Source organism: Phoca vitulina, unplaced genomic scaffold, assembly GCF_004348235.1.
Source record: "Phoca vitulina isolate PV1807 unplaced genomic scaffold, GSC_HSeal_1.0 scaffold70, whole genome shotgun sequence".
Classification (NCBI taxonomy): Eukaryota; Metazoa; Chordata; class Mammalia; order Carnivora; family Phocidae; genus Phoca; species Phoca vitulina.
Window position 1 is genome coordinate 2,812,916 of NW_022589773.1, and position 14,429 is coordinate 2,827,344.

A 14,429-nucleotide genomic window follows, 5' to 3' on the forward strand; every position below is an offset into this window, starting at 1 on the left:
GGGAGGGATGGGGTGACTGGGTGATGGACACTGGGGAGGGTATGTGTTCTGGTAAGTGCTGTGAATTGTGCAAGACTGTTGAATCCCAGATCTGTACCTCTGAAACAAATAATGCAATATATGTTAAGAAAGAAAAAAAGAAGAACTTTTTTTTTTAACTCTAGCAGCAGCACTAGATTAGGGGAGGAACGATTGGTGTTAGCCTCTGGCACAAAAAGATGGGAGACTCCCAAGTCTGACAGACGAGCAAGTTGTCATTATGGCAAAAGATGACAGAAAATCGGGAGGGGGTTTAATTTATTTTACCTGGGCTGCATGAAGCCTTCTTCAGAGTAGAGCAGTCTCCTAGGTACTCGGGTTTCGGGGCAGGTCTGCGGAAGGAAATGAGATGCAGTCAGTGGCAGAGGCTGTGGGAACCACAGCGCAGATGTGGCTGCTTTGTGTCCGGGCCAACTTCCCGTCTGGAACTGGAGCCAGTATGCTAGCCACAGCTGTAGGAGGAGCCATGAAGTCCTGAGAAGCCGTGTGGCTTCATGGCATATAACCACCACCTAGCACCAAAGAGTTTTGTTCTCGATTAGTTCCACTGCAGATTAAGACAAGTTACATGTCCATTTCCTCATCTGTGAAGTGAGGGATTGAGCAGCGCTGACAGCTGATGGCCTTTTCAGCCCAAACTTTCTGCAAATTCTCTGACACTGTTGGAAACTTTCCAATTCTAAGCCAGAACTCCAAGCCTAGCTGTTTCTTCATACTTACATCTTCTCTTGGTTGCATCTTCCTATTTTTCTGTCAGCTAACCGTCTTTGGTTCTTTTTTCTGTCCACTCACCTAGAAAGAAAGTGAAATTTCCAAAGTCATTCCGTACTATTGTTTTCTTTATTTAACAGAAAGTTGAGTGCCGGCTGTGTGCCAGGCACAGTGCTAGACCCAAGGGACTCAGCAACCAATGAGTTAGTCACAGTCCTTTTCTTCACATTGCTCATGGTCCAGCCTGAATGAGACAGGTACACAATAATAAGATACATACCATGAGAGGGAAGGAGAGGATGCTATGGAGAAGTCAAGTCAGGAGAGCATCTCTCCTGGTCTCTGATATCAAGGAAAGTCCTTGAGAAGCAGAGCTGCGAGTGTTGCAGGCAAAGGGGAACAGCATCTACAAAAACCCAGAGGCAGAAGAGAGAATGGCACATTTGAAGAAACAGAAGAAGTTCCAGATGGACAGGGCTCAGAGGGTGAGGGGAATATGGTGACAGGTGAGGTAGGAGAGATGATCCAGATCACCCAAAGTGACAAGCAATAGCCTAAGGTCCATTGAAAAGTTTTGAGGAAGGGGGTGGCATGGCCACATTTGAATTTTAGGGAGTTAGTTTGGCCTACCATGCTAAGATCAACCCGTAAGGGAGGAAGGTTGGACGCGGGGAGCTCTGTTAGGAGGCTGCACCAGTTACCCAGGTAAGGGAGACATGGTGGGCTTAGTAGAATGGGTATAGGTGGGATGGTGAGAGGGGTTGGACAGATGTGTGTTTGACACTCAGAATCCATGAGAGGTTGGCCATGGCAGGGTGAGAAGTAGGAGATATTGAGGGTGAGGCCCAGGTTTCTGGTTCTGGGTGGGTAGAAGTTTATGGAGGTAGGACTAATAGGTAGAGTGGTGGACAAAGGGGTAGGAGGACGGAGACAATGAGTTTGGTTTTGGATATGTTGACTTTGAGGTTCTTGGGGACATCACTGTGATATGTCCTTTAGGGTCTGTAGCTCAGGAGAAGGCTCTGGCCCATGGACATAAAACTGGAACTCATGGCAATCAAGGTCAAGGCAGGAGGAGGCTATACTGAGACAGAGTGCATGGTGACAGTATATGCGAGTCAAGGTCAGCACAATGTGGAACACCTGCATTTAAGGGGTGGAGGCAGGGCAGAGAGAGAGGACCTTTCCAATGACATCTGGGTGAGTGACAACAGAGGTAAATTAGGGGTTGGTGGGGTCAGAGAAGCCCCCAAGGGGAGCACCAGTGCCAGATGCTGCTGCTTGATCAAGGGCATAAATGACTGGAAATGGTCATTGCCATTTAGCAATGTTTAGCAGTAAGGACGCCTTTGGGGATCATGGTTCAAACATGAAGAGGCATAATGGGGATGCAGACCATGGTGACCAGGAAGGAGGAATGAGGAATCGAACACAGTGCACAGATCTCTCCTAAGAAAGCAAGCGGTGAAGAGAAGAGAGATGGAAACAGATGTGTTTGCAGAAGCATTTCTTTTTTAACCATGTGTAGATGCCATTGGGAAGGAGTTCATTGGGAGGAAGAGATTGTGACTATAGAGGAAACAGGAGGTAGACTGAGCAGAGAAAGTCTCCAGGATGGGAGTGGGGGATGCAGCCTGAGCCACTCCTTCTTCTTCCCTTAGAGCAGAAAGGAGAGGTGGCAGGTACACAGAAAAGGGAACAGACTGGGGGGATTTCTTACTTCAGGACCACTAATCCTTCAAGAATTCCTGCTGCTGTGCCCTTATTCACACTGTTACTTTCACCTGGAATACTCCCCTCACTTGCTTTAGGAAAACCCTACCCACTTACAAGGCCCAGGCAGGAGGCCATCAGCTTCTCTTCTGCTCTGTGCAATTACACACTCGACCCTCTTTATTGATCTCTGAAGGTTACCTGTGCTTTTGTGCCTTCTTTGTTTTACCAGGTTGGATGCTCCTTGAGGGCAAGAACTAGGCCAAGCAATTTTTAATGTTGCCCACTGTGCTGGGACACAGCAGATACTCCAAAAGGACTTTTCAATTCACTGGCACAAAATTGAAAAAATGTTCATCCTGACATCCCACCAACATCTCCTTCATGCTAACATCTTAGAAAAAGGAATGGATACGCAAAGGCAAACTCTAATCAGGCTGTGTAAGGAGAGCATAGAGTAGGGGCTTGGGGAACAGAGAAGGTGGGGCTAATTCTCAATTCTAACATGCATTAGCTGTTTTGTGCTGGGTGAGTCAGTTAAGAATTTGGGGTCTCCGTTTCCTCTTCTCTAAGCTGGAGTTAATGCTATCCACCTAACCGGGCATAACAAATATTAAGTAGCCTTGTTGCTTAAGACATTTGAAGTCAAGATTTGTGTCTTTCAACCAAAAAAACATCCAAACTTATACGGAATTCCAGAGTAGGAAATTTATGCTTAATATAGGAGGACAGGCCGTGTCTTCGAGGTTGTGGAGGGCTTACATGTTTACAGGTGATATGATTATGTGATAGTATGCACTCTGGGAAGTGGTGTGATGTAAGGAAGCACGGCATGTGACTGTGTGGTAGTGTGTAGCAAGCGGTGTGACATATGACAGCATGTGATATGATGGGGTATACTCTGGCACGTAGTATGTGATTAGAGTAGATGATGTGAACGTGTGTAGTGTGCATCGTGCGACACATGGTCTAGGGTAGCCTGTGATGTGACTGTGGTGGTGTGTATTGTATGACACGTGGTATGGGGTAGTATGTGATGTGACCGTGTGGTAGCGTGTACTGCGGGACGTACGACCAGGACGGCACTGGATAGGATTGTGGTCGTGCTCGAGGAAGATTAATCCAGCAGCACAGGATGCTTTGGAAGGGAAAGTAGAAACCAGGAGACAGAGAGGCCTGTTGGAAGCTGTTTGGCTGGGCCAGGTGACCATGAAGAGGGCACTGGCAGGAGAGACGGCAATGGGGGTCGATGTGGGAGATAAGACAGCCGCGCATGCCACATGAATGTCCTGCAGGCAACTCAAACTCAACACGTCCCAAACTGAAGTTATTACCTCCCTCCTGGAGTCTATCCTTCCTTCTGCTTTTCCTCACAAATGATGAAACAATCCAACTGCCCAGGCAGGAACCTCTGAGTCATCTTGGCCCTGGCTTTCCCGCTCACTCAGCCGCACCATGAACTTGGCCACAGAGAGCTATGTCAATGTCAAGAGGCTTCTGCCTCTGCTCTGCTTTCCTAGGGTTCCCCCAGATCACAGGCCACAGAGCTCAGAGATACCGCCAAGCAGAGAGGAAGGCCAAGGGCATATCCTTGTTGACATTTTGGGAACGGGAGGAGGTAGAGAGCAGACGGAGGTATAGAAAGGAAAATAAGAATAGAAACCAAGGACTGACAAAATTTAAAGGAGGCTGGCCCGCAACATCCAATCCAACAAAGATGTCAAGGAGGATGACATCTGGAGGAAAAACTGTTCCATAGTTAAAGCTGCTGCTTACTTCTCATCCCATGAAGAGTAAGGGAAAGGCTATGCTTCTATGATATTGAGATGCAGAATACAAAGGCAAAAATTCATGCAAATCATCTTTTTGGGCAATCTACAAACTAGAAAAAAAAATAAGGAGCAAGTTACTGAATTCAAACTTCAGGAGGTCAAAAGCAGAATTCTTCATTCAAACCATTACAGCAGGTACACATTTCTTTAGTCCACAAACACTGGCGTGGAAAATAAATGTAATTTTTTTTGTTTTCCTACAACTGAATTTTGCTTCTGTCTTGGGTTTCCTTTTCACTTGCAAGCTTATCCAAAACATTCCATGTAATACGGTGCAGCTGCTATGGAAAACAATATGTGGTTTCTCCATAATTAATTTAAAAATTAAACATAAAATTGTCATCTGACCCAGCAGTTTCACTTTCAGATAGACAGCCCAGAGAATCGAAAGCAGAAGCTCAAAGAGATAGTTGTACCCCATGCTTAGATCAGTATTGTTTATAATAACCAAAAGGCAGAAGAAACCCAAGTGTCCATCAACGGATGAATGAATAAACAAAATTTGGTATACCCATACAATAGAATATTATTCTGCCTTAAAAAGGAAGAAAATCCTGACACATGCTACAACATGAATGCACCTTGATGACATTATGCTTCATGAAATGAGCCAGATACATAAACACTGGATGATTTATATGAGGTCCCTAGAGTAGTGAAATTCTTGGGGACAGAAAGGAGAATGGCAGTCACCGGGGCCTGGAGAGAGAAGAGAATGGGGTTTAGTGTTTAATGAGTACAGAGTTTCAGTTTTGCAAGATGACAAGAGTCCTTATGATGATGGTAGCACAATACACATGTTTTTAATGCCACTGAGCTGTGTATTTTAAAATGGTTAAGATGATAAATAAATATTATGTTATGCATATTGTACCACAATTTTTTTAAAAGAAGTGAGAATCAAGAAAGTAATTTAAAAGAAATGGTTAATCTAAAGTATTCCAAAGAAATTCAGTCACTTAAGTGTTATTGTCGGGCTTCTTAGATTTAAGCTTAGGCAATAGAGAATTTTTTGTGTCCCTTCTGTGGTCTCACCTGACATCATGGGGGAATAGGGGAGGCAATGAAGTAGTGCCTGGGGCATCTCTTGAGGGCATCCAATGACCTCACCTCTCCAGACCCTCAGGCCCCTGAGATCCCCTGCTAGAGGGTCTCCGCCAGTTTCTGCTGTAGGACTCCTGCTTGTGACCATGACTGTCCTTCAGGTCAGCCAGCTTCATGCCCAGCATGGAGCCCAAAGCAGGGCTTGAACTCACAACCCTGAGATCAAGACCTGAGCTGAGATCAAGAGTCAGAAGCTTAACTGACTCAGCCACCCAGTCTCCCCAGTCAGCCAGTTTTTGATGGACACTCTGGTTGCTTCCAATATTGAGCTGTTACAAGGAGTACTTCTATGAACATCTCATAGGTGCTCATGGTGAACATATGTTTGCCCTTCTGTTGGGCATGTACCTAAATGTGAAACCAGGGTATGCATATGTTCAGATTTAGCAGATACTGCCACACTGTTTTCCAATGTGGTTTACCAATTTACGCTCCTACCAGCAGCGCACAAGTGATAATGATTGTCCCACTGACACTAGATGTTTTTTGCCTTTTTCACTGTAATCATTCTGGTGGGTGTGTTGAAGTGATGTAGTGTGGTTTTATTTTTGCATTTCCCTGCTGATGGAGTTGAACCTCTGGGCATAGGTTTATTCACCATATTGATACCTTCTTCCGGAAGTGTCTGTTCAAGTCTTTTGTTCCTCTTCTATTGGTTTTCTTGTTTTTTTTTAATTGATTAGTAGAATTTATATTTACACATAATATTTATACATCATATCTTTATGTATATGTTATATAAAATTTATAGTATTTTAATGTAATATACAAACACACGTAAATTATGTACAATATATATTCTATTATGCACATGAATCCTTTATTGGATATATGTATTGCAAATAATATAACTCCACTCCATAGTTTGCCTTTCCGTTCCTTTCATGGTATATTTCCATACACAGAAATTAGTAATATTAAAAAATATCAATTTTTTTCCTTGACAACCAGTGCTTTTTGTACCATGTTTAAGGAAACTTTGTCTATATTCATGAAGACATTTTTCTAAAATCTTTATTGTTGTACCATTCATATTTTCATCTGCAGTCCATCTGGAATCGATCTTTGTGTGTGGGTGAAATAGAAGCCAAGGTTTTTTTTTTTCCATGTGGATATTCAGTTGACTCAACACCATTTATTAAAAAGATTGTCCTTTCTTCAATGTACTGCAATGCTACTGTCACAAGTCAGGAGACTGTATTATGTGCAAGCCTGTTTATGAATTCTCTCTTCTGTTCTACTGGCCAGTCTGTCTATTCTTTTTTTTTTTTTAAGATTTTATTTATTTAGTTGAGAGTGAGAGAGAGCATGAGAGCAGGGTGAGGGGCAGAGGGAGAAACAGACTCCCCACTGAGCAGGGAGCCCGATGTGGGGCTCGATCCCAGGACTCTGGGATCATGATCTGAGCCGAAAGCAGACGCTTAACAGATAGCCACGCAGGTGCCCGTAGTGTGTCTATTCTTGAGTCAGCATCACACTCTCTTATTTACTGTCATTTTTTTGGTGGTCTTGGTGTCTAATAGTGAAGGTCCCCACCTTTATTTGTTGCTCCTCTTCAAATGCACCTCAATTATTTGTGTCCCTTTGCATTTCCATCTTCACTTTTAAATCAGCTTTTTTTTTTTTTCAAAAAAGCAAAAGTGAAACATTACTTTATTCCAGGATTTCTCAAAACCTTTAATAATGTACATGAGAAATTTAAATCAGCTTTTTAAATTTACACACACACACACACACACAACCTGCTGGGATTTTGATTAAGATTGTATTCAATCTGTTGATAAATTTGGTGAAAATAGTTGCATGTTGACAATACTAAGTCTTTCAATTCATGATCATGGCGTATGTTTCCGTTTATTTAGATCTCCTTTAATTTCCCTCAATAATGTTTTGTAGTTTCCAGTGTAGAAGTCTTCAGTAATTTTGTTACATGTATTCCTAAGCATCTTCATGCTTTCTTAATTTTCTATGTCATAATTATCTATTCGTTTGTTATCTTACTAAATCCAAGTATTGATTGTAATAGTGCATAGGGATTCTTTTGAACTTAATTTTCTATTTGTTTCTGGCATGTGGAAATAAAATAGATTTTTTTATATTGACCTTGTATCCAGTCATCTTGCTAAGCCCAATTCTCAATTAATTGTTTGTAGATCTTTCAAATTTTCTGTGTACACAATATCTTCAAATAAGTATTTTTTATTCTCAATTATTAAGCATTTTATTTCTTCTTCTTCTTCTTTTTTTTTTTTTTACTTTATTGTACTTGCTAGAATCTCTGGGATAAGTTGAATAGAAGCTGTGAAACCACATCTTTGTCTCATTCCCAATCTCAGGGGCAAAGTTTTTTGGTTTTTTTTTAAGATTTTATTTATTTATTTGACAGAGAGAGACACAGCGAGAGAGGGAACACAAGCAGGGGGAGTGGGAGAAGGAGAAGCAGGCTTCCCACCGAGCCGGGAGCCTGATGTGGGGCTCGATCCCAGGACCCTGGGATCATGACCTGAGCCTAAGGCAGACGCTTAAGGACTGAGCCACCCAGGCGCCCAGTCAGGGGCAAAGTTTTCAATAGTGCATTTAACTGTGATGTTTACTGTAAGACTTTGTTTTCTATTGTTTCAGATGAGAAATCTGCTATCATTCAAATCCACGTTTTTCTAGAAGTAATGTGTCCTTCCTCTCTGGTTGCTTTCAAGTTTTTTTTTCCTTATCTTAGTTTTCAGAAATTTAATTTCGGTGCATCTTGATGTGAACTTCTTTGGGTTTATCATTATGTGTGATTCTCATAGCTTCTTAGACCTGTAGGTTTGTGTCATCAAATTTGGGGTGTTTCCAACCATATTTCTCTGAAAACTTGTTCAGCCCTGCTCTTTCTCTCCTTTGGGAACTACAACAAGACAAACACTAGCTCTTTTGTTATTGTCTTACAGGTAACTGAGGTTCTGTCCCTTTTTTATCAGTCTGTTTTCTCTGTATGTTCAGATTAAATACTTCTATTGATCTGTCTTTAAGTTCACTGATTCTATCCTTTGTCTTCTCCACTCTATAACAAACTCATCCCTGGGCTTGTTCAGTTATTTTATTCCTCAGCTTTATAACTGACTTGGATTCTTTTTTGTTTTTATAACTTGTTTCTTCACTGAGACTTTCTATTTTTTCATTAATTCAATATAATTTATAATTGTTTTTTGAGGCATTTTTACCATAAGTTTTTTAAGATCCTTTTCAGATAATTCCAACATTGGATTCACCTCATCATTGACATGTCTTTTCTCATTCATCTTTGTGATTTTTCTGGGTCTTGCTATGACTAGTAACTTTTTTTTTATTGTATCCTGGACATTTTGGATATTATATTTTGACACTCAGGATTCTATATAATCTTATTTAGCAAGTAGTCCTCCTCTTGAGGTGTAGGTAAGTATGCTCAGCTTCCCTCAAGACAGTGCAAGAGCAGGACCCTGTCTCACACTGCCTCAATGAATACCAGAGGGAAGGTGGTGAAACCAAATGCTGACTACTCCTGCCTACCACCTCCTCATCATATCCCATTGCTGCTGGGTGAGGGTGGAGGCTCTGCTCTTCACTGGACCCCATAAACACTATCTGGGTGGGGGATTTAGAGCATTGCCTGCTTCCATCAAGCAGGGATGGAAGATCACCTGCCTGCTTGGTTCCCCCAACACTACCCAGTAGTCCAACCATATTGTCACTAACTTCCTCTGCCAGGTGAGGGATGGAAGATCAGCCTCATGCTCAGCCCCACAGACACAACCTGGCAGGGGAAATCAGAGCACGACACCTGCTTCGGTGAAAACTGGGGTCGTGCAAGAAAAACATACTAGAAACTTCAGAAAGAGCTGCATGTTTTCCATTTGTGTTTGGCTAGAGTGTAGAGGGTATTGTCAAAAAGGTTTTCTGTTGACAGGCTATCCTTTCCCCAGGCCTTTAGCTGGGGAGAGCATGTTTTCATGTATGTCTGTTGGAAATGCTGGGCTGGGGGCTTCTGCAGTGTCCTATCAGACATACATGGGAGGCAATATGGAAACCCAGGGAATACACCACCACATTGTTCCTGAAATCCCAAAGATCCTGGAAAACCTGCCTTCTTCTCTCCACCTTTCAGAAACCTTGTATCCTTGTTTGTTGTATTATGTCCAGAGTTTTTAGTTATAAGGGGGAGGATCAAGGAAGAATGCGTTACTGTACCAGAAGTCCCACATTGTTCAATTTTCATTCTGTATTTAAATAGAAAAAACACTAGATTTTTCATATTTGATTTCTATTCTATTTTTATGAAGACTTTTAATTTAGACTTCTCAATCTGCTTTGTTCCAAGTTGGCAACTAAATGTGAGGTTTTTAATCATTTTTGCTACCATCTCTTCTAGTAAGACCTGTCTGCAGTGGTGTATGGCACTTCCATTCTATAGGAAAAACTAAAAGCCTTGATTTGCAGGAACAGAATTCTCATGGTAGAAATACTACCCTCACGCTTGATCTCAAGCTCTAACAGGAAGTTGCTGGATGTGGAAGGTGGGAAAGGCATACACAAATGGCTCCTGTGAACCTGTATGAGCTGGCTCCAGAACATCCCCAGCTGTGTGCAGTCTTCTGTGCTCCTGTGTTTCTCTGTTTCTGAAAGAAACCCCACAAAGTGTTGGATGCTCTATGGTTATGATAGGAATTGCAAACTTCTTTTTGTAACAATGTGTAGAAAAATTATTTGGGGGGGGGCAGCAGCATCCCTAATCCAAGCAAAGATCTGTATTTGTTGGGCTAATATTTTCAACAAGGGCTTAGACCAGAGCATTAGAACTTGCAGGCATGCTTGCTTACCAACAGCACAGATGGTGGCTGCAGCCAAGGAGCAAGGGGAGAGCCTACTAGTTGGTTTGTGTGTTGTGGAAGGGACTCGAAGCTGAGAGCCAGCATTTAACTCCTTTGGACAGTAAAGAGATCCCCTCAGGGGGGGTCGGGGCAAGGACACAGTATGAGGGTGGACGACCTTGTTAATCAATGAGAAAGAACAAAAGTGTCTTAAGAAATGTCTTGATTTTTGCATGTGATATCAATACTGTTTCCTGTTTTTCTATGGAATTTTCAGAAAAATTTACTAAAGCAGATGGCACTAACTTTTATTTATTTGGGGGGAAGATGAGAAAGAGTGTCACATAGTGCATCATGGTGGAGACCCTGCGAACGATGAGGCCACTGCACAGGAGTTCTGCAGCTTCAGTACCGTGCTTCATACTTTCTCAGTTTTTTAAACTTATGTTTTGATCCTTTTACTACATTTTAGGCATGCTGTGGAGTTTTATTGTTGTTCTATGCCACGGTCCTTCCCCTGACGCCTTCTTACATTATCTTTAGTTGGGGCACGATCATATTTCGATGGTCTTGGTTCTAGTCAGCACACTATCTTTGTAAGGACATTCTTGTGACTCTACCTTCAAAAATATGTCTACCTCCACTCCTACTACCAGTGTAGACATTATCTTCTCTTGTGTGGCTCTTTGCAGAAGCCTCCTCTCTGATCCCTCTGCTGCCACTCTGGACTAATTATAATCTAACCCCCAGAGAGGAGCCAGGGTGAGCCTGTAAAATACAAATCAGATCATAATACTCATTGGCTCAAAATCCCTCTGCATTATTCCATCTCAGCGTAAAAATCAGAATCCCTTCATAGTTTGTAAGACCCTCTTGTTCATCTTCTATCCTACTGTTTTCCCAGTCCTCTTTCACTCCAGGCACACTGGCCTCCTAAATGCTCCCAGAACACACCAGGTGTGTCCCTCCTCCGGGCCTTTGTCCCCGCTGTCCTCTTTGCATGATACACTCTTCCTATCCACGTGGTTCCCTCCCTCTCCTCCTCCAAGTCTTTGAGCAAATGTCTCCTTCTTAATGAGGCCCATCTTGCCACCCCATTTAAAATCACAACTCACTCCCTAGCCCCCTAGCTCCCTATTATACTTCTTTTAGTCCCCAAGGTATCTTACCAGTTTCTACTGTCGGAGATCATTCCCCTATTTATTAGGTTTATTGTTATTTGCTCCTCCCACTAGAGTGTGATCTTCAAGATTCAGGGATTTTGTTTACTCTTTCCACAGAAATATTCCCATCAACTTATAGAGTGCCAAGCATGTGTAGATATTCATGAAATATCTGCTGAATTAATGAATAAAAAAATTAAAAGATACTAACTAAAGATGTGATTGAGGAGAAGGTGGAGACAAAACCACATGTTTTCATGATCAGGATTTTGACAAATGGTACATTTTAACTCTTCACTTAGTCTTCCCTGGAGAAGAACCTACAAACTTGACTCTTAACACCCACATTATTGTTATCAAGAGAAAACAGTTAACTATATCATAGCCAGGACCTTTACCTGCTGAGTTTTCTGCCCAGGATCTTGAGTTGGAGGAGATGCTCACCTTGTCTCATCAGAGCTTTGACTACGCAAACTCAATCATTATACTTTAATTCAAAACATCAAGCCTTCGTCCCCCTTAACTCCTCCCCCCTGCCCCAAAATCATGGAATAAACTTGTTTCAGACATGAGAAGAGAAAAAGCAAAGCAGGAAGGAGAGGGAGGAGAAAGGAGAAAGAAAGAAGGAATTTACAAAATTTTACTTTTCTCAAAGACACCAACTCACCTAGGAGTACCAACCACACATCTCTGCTCCCACCCTCCTCCTTTGATTCAGTAAAAAAAGCTATAAAAACATCAACCTAACCTCAACTCAACTCACTTTTTAGTGATTGGTGCAAAATATGCATTTTTAAAGTATATTAATTCTTCATAATGAAATATATTTAGTCCTCCACAGATTTTTAGGAAGGTATAATTCACAATTTCAAAAAATAATAGAATTTAACATTATTATGATTGGGTGCCAAAAACAAACACAAACAAACCCAAACTAGCTAAGAATACCCCTTCATGAAGGTTTTAGGAACCATAATGAAAGCAATTGAAACTATATTTTCTTTTCATTATCAGTGAGTGTTATTACTTTCCATTTTGTATATCATTTGTGTGTGCAAGTTGCCTGCCAGGGCCTTATAGAATGGGCAGCTAGCCATTGTAGTAGTGGTGTGTATGTGTGTGAATGCTGCCACTCTGTCTAGATTTAAAGTCATAGGTAATAAACTCAAATCCATTCAGAGTCCAAGTAAGTACTGTAGATGAGTGCAACAGTGAGTTGGCGCTCATAAGTGAGCCCTGACCGGGGCAGATGCCACTGACATCCAGCCATGTTTCTGTTCAGGATTTGGCTCCAGCATATCCAGATCATCCCATTAAAACAAAAGAGAGAGAGAGAGAGATCTGTATTTATATGAAATCTGATTTACCTGCTGGCAACTATTAGATTTTACCATATAAAAGTCACTTATACAGATCAAAATCAGCCAAATAATAATTTTCATGTGGCATGGCATACTGAGTAAAGGTCTCCAGGATTACCCTGGGAACCTGTAAATATTACCTTATATGGAAAAAGGTCTTTGCCAATGTGATGAGTTAAGGACCTTGAGATGGGATATTATCCTGGATTATTTGGGAGGGCCCTAAATGCAATCACAAATGTCCTTATGAGTGAGGAGAGAGTGATTTCACACAGAAGGGGCAAAGGCAATGTGACCAGAGATTGGGGTGATGTGGCCACAAGTCAAGGAATGCTGGCAGCCCCTGGAAGCTAGAACATTTGAGGGACGAGTCTTCCCCTAGAGCCTCTGGGGGAAGCGAAGCCTTGCCAACATCTTGATTTTAGCCCAGTGAAATTGATTTTGGATGTCTGGCCTCCAGAACTGTAAGAGAATAAATGTGTGTTGTTTTAAGCCAAGTTTATGGCGATTTGTTACAGCAGCCACAGGAAACCAATATATATGGGTTAACAATACATGCTATGGGTTGATATACTTGAATTAATTCAAATATAGATACATACACATATATACACATATGTACATACATGTGTGTTTGTGTGTATGTATAAAAACAACATGTAGGCCAAAGAAAGGGTATTGCAAGGTAGATCTGTCCCTCAGACAATTACTTTGTGTCTGTTTTAAACACTGTTATTCATCTTCCTCTTATTTATGGTAACTGTGTGCTACACCTTCATCAAACATACATTTGAATCACCGCCAATGGAAGGTAAAAGATTTTGCCAAAACATTACTTAAGGCTTTGTATTTCCCCACATCCCCATGCAACGGCTTACTGAGTCCAGATTTTCTTTACCTTTGGTGCATTCATTGAGCCAAGAATGACCTCAAATACTGTCTTTAGATTCGATTTATTAAGTCCGGGAAAAGACATACCTGGTCAGGAGGGAGAAGAAACTGCAGGCAAAAGCAAAACCTATTAATTTCATAGTACAGGGAAGTAGATCCTCAAGTCTGGCTGCTGTCTTTGCTAGAGCACTTGGGCGCTGGAACTGGCCTCTGGCACTCGCTTGCGGTATTTTCGGCTCTATGATCTCAGCTCTTGGGCTTCCACGACGTTCCATTTCTGTCTCCCTAAAATAAACGCTACTCTCGGGCTGCTTCGAATGTGTTGCTACTGTGCAACCGGAAGTAGTTCCGTAGCGGCTGTACGCAACCGGAAGTAGTTCCGTCGCTTCTTCCGGAGTCAGCTCAGCAGTTTTACCTCGGCAGTGAAGTGCGGCAGGGTTACCCCAGTCCCACTGAGACGAGAAACTACGGCAGAATGTGAATCCACGCACTGCTCCCTCAGGAAATTCTCACTGTCAATTTCAGCTGAACCAAAAAGTGCGCTTAGTGATGGAATGGATTTATATTCCCTTGCAAGTTCTCTGTCTTGTCAAAGGTAACCAGCAGTGTGAGGAATGGCAGCCCGTCATCCGACCTCACTGAGAGTAGCGCTGGTCCAGAGCTTCCCCAGGGAGAGAGAGCTCTAAGGCTGTCATTAGTTTCTCTCTTTCCCTGCTTCCTCACAGAAGGCAGAGACAGGACGGGAGAAAGTTTTAGCATCACAACGATGCTGCTAGTCTGCACGAA

The 14,429-nt window shown here is 42.2% G+C and overlaps 1 long non-coding RNA gene across 1 annotated transcript; it reads right to left on the minus strand.

Moving 5' to 3' along the window:
* Nucleotides 1–288: 288 nt before the first annotated feature.
* On the minus strand, nucleotides 289–13,916 carry LOC116624793. The gene is made up of 3 exons (XR_004297951.1): nucleotides 13,731–13,916; nucleotides 760–831; nucleotides 289–371 (listed from the first exon to the last, which is right to left on the minus strand). It is a non-coding gene; the product is annotated as an uncharacterized LOC116624793 (long non-coding RNA).
* Between the last annotated feature and the right edge of the window lie 513 nt (nucleotides 13,917–14,429).